The 23,265-nt window shown below is 43.2% G+C and overlaps 1 long non-coding RNA gene across 3 annotated transcripts; it reads right to left on the bottom strand.

The window, feature by feature from the left end:
* Window positions 1-3,703: 3,703 nt before the first annotated feature.
* LOC120039102 lies at window positions 3,704-17,954 on the bottom strand. Of its 3 annotated transcripts, none has more exons than XR_005475291.1 (3): window positions 17,894-17,954; window positions 16,617-16,771; window positions 3,704-3,733 (listed from the first exon to the last, which is right to left on the bottom strand). It is a non-coding gene; the product is annotated as an uncharacterized LOC120039102 (long non-coding RNA). The 3 variants fall into 3 exon arrangements; XR_005475292.1 differs by lacking the exon at window positions 3,704-3,733 and adding an exon at window positions 15,092-15,142; XR_005475290.1 differs by lacking the exon at window positions 3,704-3,733 and adding an exon at window positions 16,241-16,270.
* Window positions 17,955-23,265: the final 5,311 nt, after the last annotated feature.

Below are 23,265 nucleotides of genomic sequence, written 5' to 3'. Positions count from 1 at the left end.
CCCATGTTACCCAAAACCTCATGTTACCCAAAACCCATGTTACCAAAACCCCATGTTACCCAAAACCCCATATTACCCAGAACCCCATGTTACCCAGAACCCCATGTTACCCAGAACCCCATGTTACCCAAAACCCCATGTTACCAGAACCCCATGTTACCCAGAACCCCATGTTACCCAGAACCCCATGTTACCCAGAACCCCATGTTACCCAAACCCCATGTTTTTCTGGTGGTAAAAACCAAACTAAAAGGAATAATGTTGGTTGCAGTCACTCCTTTTAGATTTCTTCCAAGGTTCTAGAAAGATAAACTCATTCTGAACTTGTTATTAAAATTAGAACCACTTCAGGTTTGTCACCACATTTTAAACACCAGTCCACTGCTGACCATCGATTTAAAACACAAAACTGACCTAAGATCAGCATGTAGGGTCAGCTTCATTCTACTCCTACTCCGTCCCCTGGGCTGCTCTCTCCTCTCCCGGTCCAGCTTCAGCTCTGGAGCTCAGAGAGACCATCTCCATGGCATTGACATCAAGATCCATGCTGCTCACCCTGTTCACTCTCTTCTGCCTCCTGGTGGGCTAGGGAGACACAGCACCAACAATCAGACATTTACTCTCTAGTATCTCCATTCTCTCTCCCCCCTCTCCCCCTCTCCCTCTAGTTTAAATGACTTGTAACGTCTGAGTAAATGTCTTTACCTTGTAGTACAGGTAGGAGGTGGTGATGGTTGTCAGTAGGATCAGCAGCACTACAACGTGTCTGATGATGAAGGCTGGCAGAGGAGAGGCTGCAAACAGAAACACCTTTGATGAGGGGACTGATCATCATCACATAGATCTGTGGGAAATCTGTCAATGACAAAGTTATAAGTCTGGTTCATGTTCAGTTACCTGTGATGGTGAGGGAGAGGAGCTCACTCTCAGAGGAGAAGTTATGAGAGAAAACATAATTGTCATAAACACAGCTGTAGTTCCCTTGGTGGGAGTCATCTGCAGCAGGGAAGAAGAAGGCAGCAGAGTGATTGACAGCTGGCTGGGTCTGGGTTCTGTTGGAGCCGGTGAACGTGAGGAGGAAGGAGCCTCCTGGGTACTGTGGTTGAGTGGAGCAGGTGATGGTGAAGGTGTAGCCCCTGAACACCTCGGGCCCCTGGTGGCCCCTGGAGACCCCTCCCATTGATTCAGTCAGGGAGATATCAGGCTGGACCAGGAGATCTGTAACAATAAAAGAGAAGAAGAAAAACCTCTTCAACTAGTTTCCTATAGATATGACAATAACATCAGCATGTAACAGTGCTAGCCACCCTCCCTCACAGGGCAACATGAGTAGTGGGCCAACAGTCACTGAGACAACATATGTTGATATCATGCTTAAGTAGGACATCTGGAACAAGAGGAGAGAAAAAGAAAACGTAGCTCCTCAACTACTTTCCTCATTTAGATATGACAATAACATGACATGTGACAGTGGTAGTGAGTAGAGACGTTCACTGAGATAACACTCAAATACAAAAGCATTCTGGGATATTTAACTTGTATGTGATTCCTACTTGATTGAGTGATCTATTTTGCAAAGCAGACTGACAAGCTAAACAGTCATCATGAGAGGTGCAGAGGAAGTTGTATGAATGAAGGAAATCAGTTGAATATAATTATAATATGTTGATATTTCCTGAGCAGATCACTGTGAGTCCAGGAAGGAGATATAATACATGGACAAAAGTATGTGGAACTCAGCAGTGAGTTTTACAACAGAGGATTATTTTCACGCTCTACGTGGTTCAGAACTCGGCGGTCCGTTCTGTGAGCTTGTGTTGTCTACCACTTCACGGCTAAGCTGTTGTTGCTCCTAGACGTGCCACGTTAAGTCACTGAGATCTTCAATAAGTCCAATCTACTGGCAATGTTTGTCTATGGAGATTGCAAGGCTGTGTGCTCAATTGTATAAACCTGTCAGCAATGAGTGTGGCTGAAAAAGCCGAATCCACTGATGTCCACATACATTTGGCCATATAGTGTATCTTGTTATTACCTGAGCAGATCACTGTGAGTCCAGGAAGGAGATCATAGCTTCTGGAACACTCCCTCAGTGAAGACTCAGACCCAGAACAGGAAACTCCAAACCCTCCAGTGGTGTTTCCAGGAAGTACTGAAACAGTGGAGCCACAACCCAGCTGTCTACACACTACTGCAGCTACATCCTCCTGGTCCATGTCCTCAGCTCCCACAGTCCTCCACTCTCCCTGGTCGTACCGCTCCACTCCACCAGCACAGCGACTGCCTCCTCCCACCAGCCTCACATCATCAGGCTCTGAGAAAAGAAAAGAAAAGAGACAGTAATCTTACTATTTTCTCACTAAAACACACCTATATTGTCTCTCATATTCTTCACTCCAGGTGAGAAACAATGTTGATTGAGTGACAAACTGTTTCTTACCTGAGCAGGTGAGTCCAACAGCGTTACCAGGTAGGCAGGTGTTGTTTTCTCTGTCTGAGGTGTCACAGTCCAGGAGAAGGGACTCATTGCCTTTACACTGGAACTCTTTATCCCAGGTCTGACCCTCACCTCCTCCATAGAGCCCCCCCTGTAGAGCTGCAGGAGCCCCACAGCCAAGCTCCCCACAGACTACCTCTGCATCCTGCCGGTCAAAGTCAGCTTCACACACTGAGGCCCAGGACTGATTGGACTTCACCTCTACTCTCCCAGAGCAGAGACCAGCTCCATCCACAAGCCGCACAGACTCTGGAGAAAAAGAGTTGGTTGAACATTCAATCAGTTTTGTTGATGACACTGTCATGGACTAAACACATACGTTGGATAAAAGATTGTAGTTTGCTATGTTTGATACTGTAAGAGGTAGAAATGGGTTCTTAGTCACTCAGGATAGGGTTGGGAATAATGCAGGCAGGAGACAGGAATAAGTTCACTTCACTTTATAGAAAATAAACAGCTGGACTTCCATCAGGCAGCTTCACTTCAGTACCATCTGAACTACAATGATCTGCCCATGAACATCTCCCATAAACCAATATGACAAACACAAATATATTGTTTAAATACATCTGACATCTCTCCCTCTATTTAAATGAAATGAAAACACATAAAACATGATAGATGGTAATATTGTATAATGTATAAATAAATCTCTCAATATGACCAGTCTCTTACCTGAACAGGTCACATGATGATAATATCCACCATTACAGAAACCAGGTCCTCCTGTGATGTCACACTGTCTAACAGAAGACTCATCTCCATCACATCTCAATAGTGTGACTCTTCCATCTTCAACCAGAACTCTAGATTCAGCTACAGGATTCCCACAGTCCAGCTGTCTACACACAACCTTAACATCTCTCATCACTCTCCACCACCTAGAACATAGACCTGACCACTCTCCTCTGTAGAAGACTTCCACTGTCCCAGAACAGGAACTGGTCCCATTCACCAGTCTGACTGATCCTGCAGCTGTAAACAGCAGAGAGGAAAACACAGTGGTGAGGACAGATGATGACAGTGATTCTGTTATTCTAACAGCAGTAATGCTTTGTGGTTGACAAGTATTAGTAGTTCCATAAAACAATACTTGTTATTGGGTTTTAGAATGGTGTGTTTGGACACATGAATTTCTCCATGTGTGATAATAAAGTTGACTAATATTGAACTGCTATAATCACTGTAGATTTATACTCTACCTACCTGGTGGACTGACGCTTTGAGCCTGGAGATCTGAGGAGAAAGAGAGAGACAGAGGAGAAAGAGAGAGAAAGAGACAGAGAGAGACAGAGTAGAAAGGGAGGAGTCAGAGGAAGAGAGAGACAGAGGAGAAAGGGAGGAGTCAGAGGAAGAGAGAGACAGAGGTTAAATGAACATCAACATGACCTTTCATGATGTGATGGGAAGACAGGCTTATCGTTGGTATGGTGCAACAACACCCATGTGTACATACACTATATATACAAAAGTATGTGGACACCCCTTCAAATTAGTGGATTCTATTTCAGCCACACCCCTTCCTGACAGATGTATTAAATCAAGCACTCAGCCATGCAATCTCCATAGACAAACATTAACAGTAGAACGGCCTTAATGAAGATCTCAGTGACTTTCAACATGGCACCATCGAAGGATGCCACCTTCCAACAAGTCAGTTTGTCAAATGTCTGCCCATACATTCCTCTTCCATGGAAAGGTTCATGTATTGACTTTATATAGTTTATATATCATTTATTACACTTGCTTTTGTCTGTTTTTTAAATCATTCATTTCATAGGACAGGGTCAAGCTGAGCTGATCCAAGAGTGGAAAAGGTTACTGATTGTGATGACATCACTGGTGAGAAGTCAGTTATGAAAAGATATTGAGTTGACTGCATGTTAGTCTGTCAGCCCCATCTCTGTTGACATCTCCCTCTCTCTCCATCTCCCCTCCCCTCCTCCTCTGTCCCATAGACACATCAAGTAGTTTGGGTGTGTAGAAATACAGCTAAACCTAGGGTATGGCTAAATGGGGTATGTATAAATACAGATAAACCTAGGGTATGGCTAAATGGGGTGTGTAGAAATACAGCTAAACCTAGGGTATGGCTAAATGGGGTGTGTAGAAATACAGCTAAACCTAGGGTATGGCTAAATGGGGTGTGTAGAAATACAGCTAAACCTAGGGTATGGCTAAATGGGATGTGTATAAATACAGCTAAACCTAGGGTATGGCTAAATGGGGTGTGTAGAAATACAGCTAAACCTAGGGCATGGCTAAATGGGATGTGTAGAAATACAGCTAAACCTAGGGTATGGCTAAATGGGGTGTGTAGAAATACAGCTAAACCTAGGGTATGGCTAAATGGGGTGTGTATAAATACAGCTAAACCTAGGGTATGGCTAAATGGGGTGTGTATAAATACAGCTAAACCTAGGGTATGGCTAAATGGGGTGTGTATAAATACAGCTAAACCTAGGGTATGGCTAAATGGGGTGTGTAGAAATACAGCTAAACCTAGGGTATGGCTAAATGGGGTGTGTATAAATACAGCTAAACCTAGGGTATGGCTAAATGGGGTGTATAGAAATACAGCTAAACCTAGGGTATGGCTAAATGGGGTGTGTAGAAATACAGCTAATCCTAGGGTATGGCTAAATGGGGTGTGTATAAATACAGCTAAACCTAGGGTATGGCTAAATGGGGTGTGTAGAAATACAGCTAAACCTAGGGTATGGCTAAATGGGGTGTGTATAAATACAGCTAAACCTAGGGTATGGCTAAATGGGATGTGTATAAATACAGCTAAACCTAGGGTATGGCTAAATGGGGTGTGTAGAAATACAGCTAAACCTAGGGTATGGCTAAATGGGGTGTGTATAAATACAGCTAAACCTAGAGTATGGCTAAATGGGGTGTGTATAAATACAGCTAATCCTAGGGTATGGCTAAATGGGGTGTGTAGAAATACAGCTAAACCTAGGGTATGGCTAAATGGGGTGTGTATAAATACAGCTAAACCTAGAGTATGGCTAAATGGGGTGTGTAGAAATACAGCTAATCCTAGGGTATGGCTAAATGGGGTGTGTAGAAGCTAAACCTAGGGTATGGCTAAATGGGGTGTGTAGAAATACAGCTAAACCTAGGGTATGGCTAAATGGGGTTTGTAGAAATACAGCTAAACCTAGGGTATGGCTAAATGGGGTGTGCATAAATACAGCTAAACCTAGGGTATGGCTAAATGGGGTGTGTAGAAATACAGCTAAACCTAGGGTATGGCTAAATGGGGTGTGTAGAAATACAGCTAAACCTAGGGTATGGCTAAATGGGATGTGTAGAAATACAGCTAAACCTAGGGTATGGCTAAATGGGGTGTGTAGAAATACAGCTAAACCTAGGGTATGGCTAAATGGGATGTGTAGAAATACAGCTAAACCTAGGGTATGGCTAAATGGGATGTGTAGAAATACAGCTAAACCTAGGGTATGGCTAAATGGGGTGTGTAGAAATACAGCTAAACCTAGGGTATGGCTAAATGGGGTGTGTAGAAATCCCCCCACCTGATAATTTACTGTACTTAAAAACTCTAAAATACTATTTGGAGAACAGCAAAAACTAACAAAAATGCCCCCAGACTTGAATTATCACTGCGATATTAGGTTTATATTAGGTTTAAAGGTCTGTGGAATGGATGTACAACGTACTACTCAACCTCATCATACAGAGGCTACATTGACTCATTTAGTCTACTGGTGGAACAGTACAATGAAATAGATGTATACTAAACTCAGCAAGAAAAGAAACGTCCTCTTACTGTCAACTGAGTTTATTTTCAGCAAACTTAACATGTGTAAATATTTGTATGAACATAACAAGATTCAACAACCGAGACATAAACTGAAGAAGTTCCACAGACATGTGACTAACAGAAATGGAATAATGTGTCCCTGAACAAAGGGGGGGGGGGGGGGGGGGGGGGGTCAGTAACAGTCAGTATCTGGTGTGGCCACCAGATGCATTAAGTACTGTAGTGCATCTCCTCCTCATGGACTGCATCAGATTTGCTAGTTCTTGCTGTGAGATGTTACCCCACCCTTCCACCAAGGCACCTGCAAGTTCCCGGACATTTCTGGGGGGGAATGGCCCTAACCCTCACCCTACGATCCAACAGGTCCCAGATGTGCTCAATGGAATTGAGATCTGGGCTCTTCGCTGGCCACGGAAGAACACTGACAGGAAATCACCCACTGAACGAGCAGTATGGCCAGTGGCATTGTCATGCTGGAGGGTCATGTCAGGATTAGCATGCAGGAAGGGTACCACATGAGGGAGGAGGATGTCTTCCCTGTAACGCACAGCATTGACATTGCCTGCAATGACAACAAGCTCAGTCCGATGATGCTGTGACACACCGCCCCAGACCATGACGGACCCTCCACCTCCAAATCGATCCTGCTCCAGAGTACAGGCCTCGGTGTAACGCTCATTCCTTCGACGATAAACGCAAATCTGACCATCACCCCTGGTGAGACAAAAGTGCGACTCATCAGTGAAGAGCACTTTTTGCCAGTCCTGTCTGGACCAGCGACGGTGGGTTTATGCCCATATGCAACGTTGTTGCCGGTGATGTCTGGTGAGGACCTGCGTTACAACAGGCTGGTGAGGACCTGCCTTACAACAGGCCTACAAGCCCTCAGTACAGCCTCTCTCAGCCTATTATGGACAGTCTGAGCACCGATGAAGGGATTATGCGTTCCTGGTGTAACTCGGGCAGTTGTTGTTGCCATCCTGTACCTGTCCCACAGGTGTGATGTTTCGGATGTACCGACCCTGTGCAGTTGTTGTTACACGTGGTCTGCCACTGCGAGGATGATCAGCTGTCCGTCCTGTCTCCCTGTAGCGCTGTCTTAGGCGTCTCACAATATGGACATTACAATTTTTTGCCTAAGGTCCTCATGCCTCCTTGCAGCATGCCTAAGGGACATTCACACAGATGAGCAGGGACCCTGGGCATCTTTCTTTTGGTGTTTTTCACAGTTAGTTGAAAGGCCTCTTTAGTGTCCTAAGTTTTCATAACTGTGACCTTAATTGCCTACCGTTTGTAAGCTGCTAGTGTCTTAACGACCGTTCCACAGGTGCATGTTCATTAATTGTATATGTTTCATTGAAAAAGCATGGGAAACAGTGTTTAAACCCTTTACAATGAAGATCTGTGAAGTTATTTGGATTTTTACGAATTATCATTGAAAGACAGGGTTCTGAAAAAGGGACCTCTTTTTTTTTTGCTGAGTTAGTCTACCAAGTGTTAATGTCACCACCATGGACTCAGCCTGCAAGCACACACTCAAAACAGCCAGGGCTTAACCACAAAGACTAATATAGATGGCTTGTACAACGAAGAGTGGCAGAGTTTAGACACATAGCAACAGTATCTATTATAAGGCCTGCAGCAAAACATATGAATCTTAAAGTCCCTTAATTAACAATGGGGAGGGTCTCTGGAACCCACCCCCTACAGTGACATTAACACTTGGTAGAATATATAACTTAAACATCCATGGTGGTGACATTAACACTTGGTAGAATATATAACTTAAACATCCATGGTGGTGACATTAACACTTGGTAGACTATGCTCTGCATTCAGAGATGTTCCTTATGATGTGTGCACCCAGCTCATTTTGTATTTGCCTGTCTGCATTATTCACCAGGGAAAGGAAACATTCTGTGAATACTGAAGCATTGCATCAACAAGGTGGCTCTGATAATATTGAAACATTGTATAAATGAACGAGGCGGCTCGGAGGAAATGAAACATTTAGTATCAACAAGACAACTCTGAGAATATTCATATTGCAACATAGTAGTCAACACGGAGGCAGCAGGGCCAGTTTGTCTGTCTGATATTATTGTGTTGCCTACGCAGCATCTGGGTGCTCATTATATACTAAAAACAGCCCTACATCCACACTATAGATAAATAACTTAGCAATATTGAATGACGTTATGCAGCAATATTGATCTGTTCATCTTTTAATTCAGGAAGATGGACAAGTAACACTGATGGAGTGAGAGGTGGAAATGCATTATACCAGAGGTAGGTAGACTACAGGTAGGGATTAGGATGCAGACAGAGTAACACTGATGGAGTGAGAGGTGGAAATGCATTATACCAGAGGTAGGTAGACTACAGGTAGGGATTAGGATGCAGACAGAGCAACACTGATGGAGTGAGAGGTGGAAATGCATTATACCAGAGGTAGGTAGACTACAGGTAGGGATTAGGATGCAGACAGAGCAACACTGATGGAGTGAGAGGTGGAAATGCATTATACCAGAGGTAGGTAGACTACAGGTAGGGATTAGGATGCAGACAGAGTAACACTGATGGAGTGAGAGGTGGAAATGCATTATACCAGGGGTAGGTAGACTATAGGTAGGGATTAGGATGCAGACAGAGCAACACTGATGGAGTGAGAGGTGGAATTGCATTATACCAGAGGTAGGTAGACTACAGGTAGGGATTAGGAAGCAGACAGAGCAACACTGATGGAGTGAGAGGTGGAAATGCATTATACCAGAGGTAGGTAGACTACAGGTAGGGATTAGGATGCAGACAGAGGATGATGATGTAGTCCTATAGGTAAGAAGTTAATGTTGGGTTCGCTACAGAAGGCTATATCAAACCACTGATACAGTACTGGACCACTAGGGGGGGAAATGGTTTTCCAAAAAGTAAAAAAAAACATTTTTGTATTTTTCAGGATCACGCCTACTTCCCTCAGCTATGCTCTGTCCCCTTCCCTCCTCTCTCTCTCCACTACTCTCTCCTCTGCCCTCCCCACCCCCTCTTTCCTCTCTCTCTCGTTCTCTCTCTCTTCCTGACATGTAGCATCAGGCCTGTTGAGCTTGACTCAGGTCACAGACCTCTGCCATCGACACTCCCCCCTTCTCCTGCTCTAACATTAGACCAATATTAAATAGATACATAAAATATACTCTCATTCATTTACATAGGGACAGATACAATCAATCATTGACACACTGAATATACAACAGTCAGATGCATGACACCATCACATCTTAACTGACATTAGTGCCTGTCCCCAGATGGACAGTTAGGATACAGTAAAGTACATTTACAGGTGATCACATCATTGTCCTGCTTTGAGACACATTTTTACTGTCTGCTTCCAGTTGCATGTTATTTTACTAGCCCTGAAAATTATGATATATCTTACAATATCAAAACATATCTCAGTAACTGTCACAAGTGTATAACAATATAACAGCCTCCTACCTGTGCTCCACAACAGGATGGTCAGTACCACTGCAGGTATCATATCTGTCTCTAACTGGGGCTCCACTGAGCAAAACAAGTCTACTGTCATGAAGAGAAGACTGAAGTGTGGAAAATACTGCTCGGCTTTATGACTTCTATCTCATTACTTCCTGACTTCTATGACGTGACAAACCTTTAAGCAGCTAAGATCAGCTAAACCCACCTACCTACAGGAAACACTGACATTAGAAAAACTCCACAGGAAACTGCTGACAGAGCAGCAACGTTTCACATAGTGTGTCCTATAATATCAGCTCTAACTTTCTACTGCTTGAGTTCACCTCTTATAGAATATTGGCTTAATGTTCCAGCACCTCAATATAAACAGTACCAGCACCCAAAATGAGTACCGATGAGGTCTCATGTTAGAGCAGGAGAAGGGGGGATGTGGTGTAGAAGCTAGAGGTCTGTTACCCAAGTCAACTCAACAGGCCTGATGCTATATGTCAGGGTCAGGCTGGGCTGGGCCAAGAGAGGAACAGGTTACTGGTTATGATGACATCACTGGTGAGAAGTCAGTGATACAAATATATTCAGTTGGTTTAAATGTTTGTCTCTCTCTCCCTCCTCCCCTGTCTCCTTCTACCAACCCAGTCTGTCTGTGAGTAAGAACTATCTTGCTCTCGCTCCTCCTCCAGTTGCTCTCTTCCTCCCGCCTCCCCCCTCTTTGACAGATATGATGCTGCATGTCAGGTTCATTGTTGGGGTCAGGGTTGGGGTTGGGGTCAGGTCAGCCTACAGCTGTGTCTGTAAACAACGACCCTATATGGAAGTAAATGACTACAAACTACATTCAAGTCTTGAGTTTATTCAAGTAGAATAAGAAAAGGACAAAACAACATCAAGGTGTATCTGTTAGAAATCATCAGAACATCACATCAACTCACAAGAATCACAGTAGGATAGAAATTAACACTTGGTAGAATATATAACTTAAACATCCATGGTGGTGACATTAACACTTGGTAGAATATATAACTTAAACATCCATGGTGGTGACATTAACACTTGGTAGAATATATAACTTAAACATCCATGGTGGTGACATTAACACTTGGTAGACTATATAACTTAAACATCCATGGTGGTGACATTAACACTTGGTAGACTATACAACTTAAACATCCATGGTGGTGACATTAACACTTGGTAGACTATATAACTTAAACATCCATGGTGGTGATGTCGGGGCAGGTTCTTTGTTCCTTGTCAATCATTTGCTTATTGGTGAAATCAGTAATCAGACAATATCTTTAAGTAAATCAATCATTCATTTATTAATGCAATTGCAGACAGAAGTTGACAACGGGAACACAGCATGTATGTTTCAGAGTAAGTTCTGCAACCCACCTAAGGGCACAGCTGATTATATACATGTGGTCACTCTCTAGTGGTATGATCACCTATGTCAATGTGTGTATCAATAAGCTGAGGTTACCTTATAAGACAACCTAGTACAGTAGCTTCTGTGAATTCATTAGCATTGTCCACTGTCACACAATATCAACATGTCAAAACCAGACAGTGGTTACTTCTCTTTATCTAGTTTCAGTCTGACTCAGACCCAGCCTGCAAGCACACTCTCACAACAGCCAGAGCTTAACCACAAAGACTAATATAGATGCTTGTACAACGTATAGTGGCAGAGTTTAGACACATAGCAACAGTATCTATTATAAGGCCTGCAGCAAAACATATGAATCTTAAGGTCTCCTTAATCAACAATGAGGAGGGTCTTTGGGACCCACCCCCTACAGTGACATTAACCGATAAATCCATGATAATCTAAAATTTCAATAAGCATTTCCCAACAGCTGGCCATGCCATCCTCCCCGCTACCCCAACCCCGGCCAACAGCTCCGCCCCCCCCCCCCCCCCCCCCGCAGCTACTTGCCCGAGCCTCCCCAGCCTCTCCTTCACCCAAATCCAGATAGCAGATGTTCTGAAAGAGCTGCAAAACCTGGACCCGTACAAATCAGCTGGGCTTGACAATCTGGACCCTCTCTTTCTAAAACTATCCGCCGCCATTGTTGCAACCCCTATTACTAGCCTGTTCAACCTCTCTTTCGTATCGTCCGAGATCCCTAAAGATTGGAAAGCTGCCGCGGTCATCCCCCTCTTCAAAGGGGGTGACACTCTAGACCCAAACTGTTACAGACCTATATCCATCCTGCCCTGCCTATCTAAAGTCTTCGAAAGCCAAGTTAATAAACAGATCACTGACCATTTTGAATCCCACCGTACCTTCTCCACTGTGCAATCCGGTTTCCGAGCTGGTCAGGGTTGCACCTCAGCCACGCTCAAGGACATAAATGATATCATAACCGCCATCGATACAATACAGTACTGTGCAGCCGTCTTCATCGACCTGGCCAAGGCTTTCGACTCTGTCAATCACTGTATTCTTATCGGCAGACTCAATAGCCTTGGATTCTCTAACGACTGCCTCGCCTGGTTCACCAACTACTTTGCAGACAGAGTTCAGTGTGCCAAATCAGAGGGCATGTTGTCCGGAGCTCTGGCAGTCTCTATGGGGGTACCACATGGTTCAATTCTCGGGCCGACTCTTTTCTCTGTATATATCAATGATGCCGCTCTTGCTGCTGGTGATTCTCTGATCCACTACGCAGATGATACAATTCTATACTTCTGGTCCTTCCTTGGACACTGTGATAACAAACCTCCAAACGAGCTTCAATGCCATACAACACTCCTTCTGTGGCCTCCAACTGCTCTTAAATGGTGACATTAACACTTGGTAGACTATATAACTTAAACATCCATGGTGGTGACATTAAGACTTGGTAGACTATATAACTTAAACATCCATGGTGGTGACATTAACACTTGGTAGACTATATAACTTAAACATCCATGGTGGTGACATTAACACTTGGTAGATTATATAACTTAAACATCCATGGTGGTGACATTAACACTTGGTAGAATATATAACTTAAACATCCATGGTGGAGACATTAACACTTGGTAGAATATATAACTTAAACATCCATGGTGGTGACATTAACACTTGGTAGACTATATAACTTAAACATCCATGGTGGTGACATTAACACTTGGTAGAATATATAACTTAAACATCCATGGTGGTGACATTAACACTTGGTAGACTATATAACTTAAACATCCATGGTGGTGACATTAACACTTGGTAGAATATATAACTTAAACATCCATGGTGGTGACATTAACACTTGGTAGACTATATAACTTAAACATCCATGGTGGTGACATTAACACTTGGTAGACTATATAACTTAAACATCCATGGTGGTGACATTAACACTTGGTAGAATATATAACTTAAACATCCATGGTGGTGACATTAACACTTGGTAGAATATATAACTTAAACATCCATGGTGGTGACATTAACACTTGGTAGAATATATAACTTAAACATCCATGGTGGTGACATTAACACTTGGTAGAATATATAACTTAAACATCCATGGTGGTGACATTAACACTTGGTAGAATATATAACTTAAACATCCATGGTGGTGACATTAACACTTGGTAGAATATATAACTTAAACATCCATGGTGGTGACATTAACACTTGGTAGAATATATAACTTAAACATCCATGGTGGTGACATTAACTGTTGTTGTCATGGTTGTTCCTGTTGGGTAGCAACTTCACCAGCTTGTTGTTGTTGTCATGGTTGTTCCTGTTGGGTAGCAACTTCACCAGCTTGTTGTTGTTGTCATGGTTGTTCCTGTTGGGTAGCAATGTCACCAGCTTGTTGTTGTTGTTGTCATGGTTGTTCCTGTTGGGTAGCAACTTCACCAGCTTGTTGTTGTTGTCATGGTTGTTCCTGTTGGGTAGCAACTTCACCAGCTTGTTGTTGTTGTCATGGTTGTTCCTGTTGGGTAGCAACTTCACCAGCTTGTTGTTGTTGTCATGGTTGTTCCTGTTGGGTAGCAACTTCACCAGCTTGTTGTTGTTGTCATGGTTGTTCCTGTTGGGTAGCAACTTCACCAGCTTGTTGTTGTTGTTGTCATGGTTGTTCCTGTTGGGTAGCAACTTCACCAGCTTGTTGTTGTTGTTGTCATGGTTGTTCCTGTTGGGTAGCAACTTCATCAGCTTGTTGTTGTTGTCATGGTTGTTCCTGTTGGGTAGCAACTTCACCAGCTTGTTGTTGTTGTTGTCAGGGTTGTTCCTGTTGGGTAGCAACTTCACCAGCTTGTTGTTGTTGTTGTCAGGGTTGTTCCTGTTGGGTAGCAACTTCACCAGCTTGTTGTTGTTGTCATGGTTGTTCCTGTTGGGTAGCAACTTCACCAGCTTGTTGTTGTTGTTGTCATGGTTGTTCCTGTTGGGAAGCAACTTCACCAGCTTGTTGTTGTTGTTGTTGTTGTCATGGTTGTTCCTGTTGGGAAGCAACTTCACCAGCTTGTTGTTGTTGTCGTTGTCATGGTTGTTCCTGTTGGGTAGCAACTTCACCTGCTTGTTGTTGTTGTTGTTGTCATGGTTGTTCCTGTTGGGTAGCAACTTCACCAGCTTGTTGTTGTTGTCAGGGTTGTTCCTGTTGGGTAGCAACTTCACCAGCTTGTTGTTGTTGTCGTTGTCATGGTTGTTCTTGTTGGGTAGCAACTTCACCTGCTTGTTGTTGTTGTTGTTGTCATGGTTGTTCCTGTTGGGTAGCAACTTCATCAGCTTGTTGTTGTTGTCATGGTTGTTCCTGTTGGGTAGCAACTTCACCAGCTTGTTGTTGTTGTCGTTGTCATGGTTGTTCTTGTTGGGTAGCAACTTCACCAGCTTGTTGTTGTTGTCGTCATGGTTGTTCCTGTTGGGTAGCAACTTCACCAGCTTGTTGTTGTTGTCATGGTTGTTCCTGTTGGGTAGCAACTTCACCAGCTTGTTGTTGTTGTTGTTGTCATGGTTGTTCTTGTTGGGTAGCAACTTCACCAGCTTGTTGTTGTTGTTGTTGTCATGGTTGTTCTTGTTGGGTAGCAACTTCACCAACTTGTTGTTGTTGTTGTCATGGTTGTTCTTGTTGGGTAGCAACTTCACCAGCTTGTTGTTGTTGTTGTTGTCATGGTTGTTCCTGTTGGGTAGCAACTTCATCAGCTTGTTGTTGTTGTCAGGTTTGTTCCTGTTGGGTAGCAACTTCACCAGCTTGTTGTTGTTGTCAGGGTTGTTCCTGTTGGGTAGCAACTTCACCAGCTTGTTGTTGTTGTTGTCATGGTTGTTCCTGTTGGGTAGCAACTTCACCAGCTTGTTGTTGTTGTTGTCATGGTTGTTCCTGTTGGGTAGCAACTTCACCAGCTTGTTGTTGTTGTCATGGTTGTTCCTGTTGGGTAGCAACTTCACCAGCTTGTTGTTGTTGTTGTTGTCATGGTTGTTCTTGTTGGGTAGCAACTTCACCAACTTGTTGTTGTTGTTGTCATGGTTGTTCTTGTTGGGTAGCAACTTCACCAGCTTGTTGTTGTTGTTGTTGTCATGGTTGTTCCTGTTGGGTAGCAACTTCATCAGCTTGTTGTTGTTGTCAGGTTTGTTCCTGTTGGGTAGCAACTTCACCAGCTTGTTGTTGTTGTCAGGGTTGTTCCTGTTGGGTAGCAACTTCACCAGCTTGTTGTTGTTGTTGTCATGGTTGTTCCTGTTGGGTAGCAACTTCACCAGCTTGTTGTTGTTGTTGTCATGGTTGTTCCTGTTGGGTAGCAACTTCACCAGCTTGTTGTTGTTGTTGTTGTTGTCATGGTTGTTCTTGTTGGGTAGCAACTTCACCAGCTTGTTGTTGTTGTCATGGTTGTTCTTGTTGGGTAGCAACTTCACCAGCTTGTTGTTGTTGTCAAGGTTGTTCCTGTTGGGTAGCAACTTCACCAGCTTGTTGTTGTCGTCATGGTTGTTCCTGTTGGGTAGCAACTTCATCAGCTTGTTGTTGTTGTTGTTGTTGTTGTCATGGTTGTTCCTGTTGGGTAGCAACTTCACCAGCTTGTTGTTGTTGTTGTCATGGTTGTTCCTGTTGGGTAGCAACTTCATCAGCTTGTTGTTGTCGTCATGGTTGTTCCTGTTGGGTAGCAACTTCACCAGCTTGTTGTTGTTGTTGTCATGGTTGTTCCTGTTGGGTAGCAACTTCACCAGCTTGTTGTTGTTGTTGTTGTCATGGTTGTTCTTGTTGGGAAGCAACTTCACCAGCTTGTTGTTGTTGTTGTCATGGTTGTTCCTGTTGGGTAGCAACTTCACCAGCTTGTTGTTGTTGTTGTTGTCATGGTTGTTCCTTTTGGGAAGCAACTTCACCAGCTTGTTGTTGTTGTTGTTGTCATGGTTGTTCTTGTTGGGTAGCAACTTCACCAGCTTGTTGTTGTTGTTGTCATGGTTGTTCCTGTTGGGTAGCAACTTCATCAGCTTGTTGTTGTTGTCATGGTTGTTCCTGTTGGGTAGCAACTTCATCAGCTTGTTGTTGTTGTCATGGTTGTTCCTGTTGGGTAGCAACTTCACCAGCTTGTTGTTGTTGTCACGTCCTGACCTTATTTCCTTTTTATGTCTCTATTTTGGTTTGGTCAGGGCCTGAGTTAGGGTGGGCATACTATGTTTTTCATTCTATGTTTTGTTCTGTGTGTTGTATTTCTATGTGTTTGGCCTGGTATGGTTCCCAATCAGAGGCAGCTGTCAATCGTTGTCTCTGATTGAGAACCATACTTAGGTAGCCTGTTCCCACCTGTGTTTGTGTTGTTTTCTGTTTTGTGTATTGCACCTTGCGGAACTGTTCGTCTGTTGTTTTTGTACAAGTGTTCATATTTATTAAACGTATTATGAATACTTACCACGCTGCACCTTGGTCCTCTTCTCCTTATCCCGGCGACATTCGTTACAGTTGTTGTTTTTCTGAAGCATCTTGTGTGATGTAGGTCTTGAGGGTAGAGGGTGAGAGAAGATGGATTCTATTCATATGCTGTCCAGCTTCTGAGAACATATTGTGCTAGAATGGAGAGGAGATCAGTAAACAACAGAACGTATGGTGCTAGAATGGAGAGGAGATCAGTAAACAACAGAACGCATGGTGCTAGAATGGAGAGGAGATCAGTAAACAACAGAACGTATGGTACTAGAATGGAGAGGAGATCAGTAAACAACAGAACGTATGGTGCTAGAATGGAGAGGAGATCAGTAAACAACAGAACGTATAGTGCTAGAATGGAGAGGAGATCAGTAAACAACAGAACGTATGGTGCTAGAATGGAGAGGAGATCAGTAAACAACAGAACGTATGGTGCTAGAATGGAGAGGAGATAAATAAACAACATATTTAGATTCTCTTCACAACTTGACAGTTACAGTACATTTGACCTTAAAGTAAAATCCTAATTGTATATGTACTTACCTATATAGACACACTTCCCATGGTTTGACAGAAACAAACTAGCTATAAAGACTATTTTCCTGACTGTCTCTACTGATGGCCTCTAACAGCAGAATAAAATCAGTGGGATATTTAACCAGCACTGAAACAGAGTAGGTTGCTAGTTGACTATGTGTTGTAAATTGTTTCAATGCTGCCGTCTACAGATCTAATGTATTGTAATACCACATGTACCAATACAGTAGAATTGACAGGGACACTGTGTAATGATACAATGACCCTCCATCCAATGTTCTGCTGCTGTTGTGCAACATTGTGACACCACTGACATGTTTACAGGTTGCCATGCCGACGAAAGAGAAGGTGTTTTCATTCTGTAATAAGGCCTTCACTTCAGTCTGGATGGCTGGTTGACTGCAGACAGGTTACACAGTATCAGTGTAGGTGTTAGGCTGTTTCTGCTCTCCTCCCAACTACTAATGGAATTGTCCTGCCAATGCAACGTATGAAAATGTATCCACTCACTACTGTAAGTCTCTCTGGATAAGAGCGTCTGCTAAATGACTCACATGTTCTATGTAATGTTCAGTTTGACAATATCAATGGAATAGACCAAAGCAGAGCCATGTATTTAGATATGAATACATGACTCTGGGCAAAAACACAAACAGATCTGGGACCTGCCAGGCTACACAGTTGACATCATAGGGAAACCCGACTAGCTTCTGGTCCAGTACTTACTGACTCGGAGCAGGGCGACATGGAGGAGAAAGTTCCTGACCGAAGACACCACATCTTCCTCTCTTCCGGGTCCATCTTCGGCCCCAGTGCCTCCATTTTCAGCATCTTTAGTTAATTAGCTGGCGGTGATGTGATCTGATTAGCGGCTGTCTGTCAACCAATAGCCTACTATGCTGTGTTATTAGCTAGAGCTAGACAGTCTGAGTACACTACATCCTGAATGGCCACGAAGATGTGTGTCTGAAATGCACTTTTAAGTTCAGTTGGAGCTGAAACGACGAGCAGATATCTCGATTGAGGATAATGTTAATATTTAGCTACGTTACTAGCTGTTATGTGTTTTGTTTTGCACGCAGGGTATGGCTAAATGGGGTGTGTAGAAATACAGCTAAACCTAGGGTATGGCTAAATGAGGTGTGTATAAATACAGCTAAACCTAGGGTATGGCTAAATGGGGTATGTAGAATCCCCCCACCAGTTGAAGCTAATTTACTGTCCTATAAACTCTTAAATACTATTTGGAGAACAGCAAAAACTAACAAAAATGCCCCCAGACATTAATAAATATTTAACTGTACTAGAATGCTTAAAAGACCGCAAAATGTTTTATATCGGTTATCGGTATCGTTTCTTTTTGGCAAGGAAAATATTGTATATCTGTATCGGCCAAAAATGTAATATCGGTGCATCCCTAATAATAAGGCTGGTAACAAGATGGAACATCGTTGTGGAAATCTGTTGCGGCTCAAGTCGACTACAAAATCCACAATGCAATGCTCTCTGTATGGGCTGGCTGGTAGCTAAACGTATCTACACACAATAATACCAAAGACAATATCAGCATGTGAAGTAGCTAACTAGCTGTTAAATCACCTAAACAAACTGCACTATCAATTTAGGAGTCTACAATCTCACCATGTTCAACCTGCAGATCGATGTGTCTCACAGAGTGGAATCTAACATTCACAACTTCAGAAATAATTTTGCGGAGATGTGAAACGTTGCCTTTTCTATGTCAAAAGGCGGTGCGGTGCATTCTGGGCGACTGTGGGACAAGGAGAGCGCACTTTCAAGGTTTGAATGGGAGTCTATTGGGCTCTAGATTAAAAACACAACATTATCATGAGTTTTGTTAAAAAGAAGTACAACATTACAGATATTTTCGGGGATGTGAGATAATTAACTTGCTATCTGTAGTATCGTATAGCTTTGGGATCGTGACAGTACGTACTTTTGATGAAAATAGGCAGTTTCTCGACATGAAGTACACTGACTGAGAAGGGATTACGTTACGATTGGTTTAGCAACCGCGGGACGCAGCATGACAACGTGAACGTGATTGGTCGACAGTCCGCTGGGTGGGGCGTTAACAGGCACGCAGATCTTTAGAAATGGGAGGATCATTTGTAAATTGAAAAACGTTGCCGACCCCCTGCTATAATGTATATGAAGTCACCTGTCTTGTTTTGCACGCTTTGTACAAAATAATAAAATGCAGTACTACAGGATATTTCTTAACGTAGCTCTTTATTAGCTAGCTACAACTGGCATGTTCACGTATCTCCAACCATGATCAGCTGACCACGACCTAACTATCTGGGTGGTCTTAACCAATCATAGCACAGTATGATACGGCGGTAAAATGCATCCAATTACAATTCAGTATGTTTAGACATATGAATATTACATTTTGCTCATCAAAGGTGTAACAAAGTGAAACAGTAGATCTCAAAGCCTCAGTTCCGGGAGAGTAGTGGGTGAAACCATTCACCTCAGGAAAAGGGGTGATGTAAATAACGTTTCCTTTCATTATATGTTACTGAATTCATAAAAATATTTGCTGCCATTGTAGTAAGGTTGGTAATACGAGAGGTCTTCGGACTTACCATTTTTGTATTATTTTCTTTGAAAGAACAACTAGTGTGTTTTGAGTGCTTCTCCCCTATTTGGGAAGTTGGTCTGCCCGCTCCTCAGTCTGAGAGATATTCTGAGAGCAGGTTCGAGTCCTCTTCCTCTGTACATAAAAACTGTTTAAAACTGTATAACACAATAGTGGTTTTGGAAACCTGGTTCATATATCCTAAAGGCAATAGCGAATGTGACTATGTATATATTTATTTTGCCGTTCATGAATTGAAGACCTATTTCAGCCAGTTAACCAAGTTGTTGCTGTCTTAGCTAGCCGTGTTAATGACGAGCTAACTAGCACCGTTGGTCTCTGCACTACAATGTCACGCCAGCTATTGTCAGCAGGTGATTTACTAGCAGGTGACTTATTGAAATATTAAGTGAATGTTTATTTTCTTACTACCTTAAAAGGTTTATATAAAAGGGTTGTACTTGTGCTCTGTATTTATGTATTAATATCACTTCACATTGAGGGTGTTGTAGCGACCCGCACAGACAGCGGTGTGTCAGGCTATTAGTGGGTTGTGTTGTATTTACCAGTGTTCGCGGGGTCCGACATGCTAATCAACCTGCTAAGCCAATCACGGGAATGCCTGGTGGTTGGCGGAGTGGCGTGGAGGGGGGTTGGGCAGGGGGATGGAGTGGCGTGGAGGGGGGTTGGGCAGGGGGATGGAGTGGCGTGGAGGGGGGTTGGGCAGGGGGATGGAGCATTGGAAGATAAGACCAGGTTTAGCCATTGTTCTTTCCCTTACGCCTGACCTTCACAAGAGAAGGTCACGTTTGACGTGGGTTACGGCCAAACAGTAGCCTGTGTAAAGTTGGGTTAATAAACTCAATCTCTGTCTGGACATGTGTTCCTTTATGATCTAGTCAGTATGTATCGCTAAGGTTACTGTTGCTCCTATCTAACAGATATCTTGTGTCCTATCTAACCATGTATCACTACTGTTGCTCCTATCTAACAGATATCTTGTGTCCTATCTAACCATGTATCACTACTGTTGCTCCTATCTAACAGATATCTTGTGTCCTATCTAACCATGTATCACTACTGTTGCTCCTATCTAACAGATATCTTGTGTCCTATCTAACCATGTATCACTACTGTTGCTCCTATCTAACAGATATCTTGTGTCCTATCTAACCATGTATCACTACTGTTGCTCCTATCTAACAGATATATTGTGTCCTACCTAACCAGTGAACATGTGACTGTGACCGTCCTGTCAGTGCCTGTCATCACTGTTTGATATCTTTTACTGCAGATAAAAACTGAGTCAACATGAAGTGTGGGTGTCCGTGTGCCTTTCTTCTGGGGGGCTATGTGAAGTTGGTTACACCAGGTGCCTGTACTACAGAAACACTGCAAATCCAACAATAGTGCTAGGTGCCTGTACTACAGAAACACTGCTAATCCAACAATAGTGCTAGGTGCCTGTACTACAGAAACACTGCTAATCCAACAATACTGCTAGGTGCCTGTACTACAGAAACACTGCTAATCCAACAATAGTGCTAGGTGCCTGTACTACAGAAACACTGCTAATCCAACAATAGTACTTGGTGCCTGTTCTATAGAAACACTGCTAATCAACAGAACGTATGGTGCTAGAATGGCCGTTTGGAAAATGTTTTGCTAAATTAGAGTACTGTGTACCCACTTCTCCAGGCACCACTACACCACTGACCTACACAACAGCTTTCAACATACCAGTATTTAGTTTGGAAACTTTCAAAAGAAATGCTGGTATAAATAATACAATATTAAAATATCAAATTATCAAGTTATTTGTTTCTAAAGTGGTTGCAATGCTGTGAAAAACAGTTGTATTGAACTACAGTGCTAAAATAATCGATATTGTCAAAATTGAGCTTGTCTTTGCAGGGGGACTCTTGTTTAGAAGAAAAAATATATATATATATACATTTTTATTATTATTATTTTTAAATATTATTTTTATTTAGATAAAAATAATCTGCTGTTATGCTGCCAACATATTATCCTGTTGCTAGCAGAACGGTAATATAGGCGTTTAACTTTGAATATTTGTACGGTGTGCTGCGAGGTACAAACTGCACAGAAATATAGAGAGAAGGAATATATGAGGTTCTTTCCACATGGGGGCGACAAACGACAGTTAATATTCCAGAATAGAGCACCACAGAATTTATAGGTGCCCTTTGACAATGGTCAATTTGGAGATCCTCGTGCCTGGGTCAGGGGATTGCGTCCCAAAAGTCTTTCCTGCTTCCCGAAGTGTGCACTCGTTCACCACACTCCATAAAGTGTAAAAGCATTGGATTGTTGTAGTAGGCATAGGTTATAAAATTAGTTTCCATACTTATTAATTCCTTGTCAAATCCTGTCCATGAAGGGAAGTGAACAAGTGCACACTTTGGGAGATAGGAGAGATTATTGGGACACAGCCCAGGTATGCAGACGTTTCCCCAGCCCAGGTATGCAGACGTTTTCCCCAGCCCAGGTATGCAGACGTTTCCCCAGCCCAGCACCACTTCAACCAATACCTATCAATCAATATATCATCAAACACTTTATGATTAGACAATTTCACTTCAGGCGTTTCAGTGGTGGTCTGGAACAAAATCCTGCAAAGCCTGTATCTCTCCAGGGTTGGTGGGTGACTGTATCTCTCCAGGGTTGGTGGTGACTGTATCTCTCCAGGGTTGGTGGGTGACTGTATCTCTCCAGGGTTGGTGGGTGACTGTATCTCTCCAGGGTTGGTGGGTGACTGTATATCTCCAGGGTTGGTGGGTGACTGTATCTCTCCAGGGTTGGTGGGTGACTGTATCTCTCCAGGGTTGGTGGGTGACTGTATCTCTCCAGGGTTGGTGGGTGACTGTATCTCTCCAGGGTTGGTGGGTGACTGTATCTCTCCAGGGTTGGTGGGTGACTGTATCTCTCCAGGGTTGGTGGGTGACTGTATCTCTCCAGGGTTGGTGGGTGACTGTATCTCTCCAGGGTTGGTGGGTGACTGTATCTCTCCAGGGTTGGTGGGTGACTGTATCTCTCCAGGGTTGGTGGGTGACTGTATCTCTCCAGGGTTGGTGGGTGACTGCTGGACCCTGACCAGATATGGAGTAGTTGGCTCTGCATTTACACTCACAGCACACCCACCTATCACCATCAATCACCACACACACGGACAACACTAGAGCAACTAAATTGATGTCTTATCTTTTCTCTTTCTGTTTGTTTGTTTGCTATTGTGCGTGTGAGAGAAAGACAGAGAGACAGAGACAGACAAAGAGGGAGGGAGGTAGCCTTGTTGAGTGAGTGGAGATTAATGTCGTGCGCTTTTACCGTCAGCATCCCGTGCACGCACCTGCCTTGGGACTAGACTCCACCGGAGCGTCTCGCGTTTGAACTGGAAAACCTTGCCGTCTCGGTGTATCTGGATTAACGGAATGGATTAGAGATCTAAGAACGCCCCTTTCCATGTCGG

Source organism: Salvelinus namaycush, unplaced genomic scaffold (assembly GCF_016432855.1).
Source record: "Salvelinus namaycush isolate Seneca unplaced genomic scaffold, SaNama_1.0 Scaffold2534, whole genome shotgun sequence".
Lineage (NCBI taxonomy): Eukaryota > Metazoa > Chordata > Actinopteri > Salmoniformes > Salmonidae > Salvelinus > Salvelinus namaycush.
Note: the sequence above shows the minus strand (reverse complement) of the source record. Positions and strands in the feature narration are given on the sequence as shown.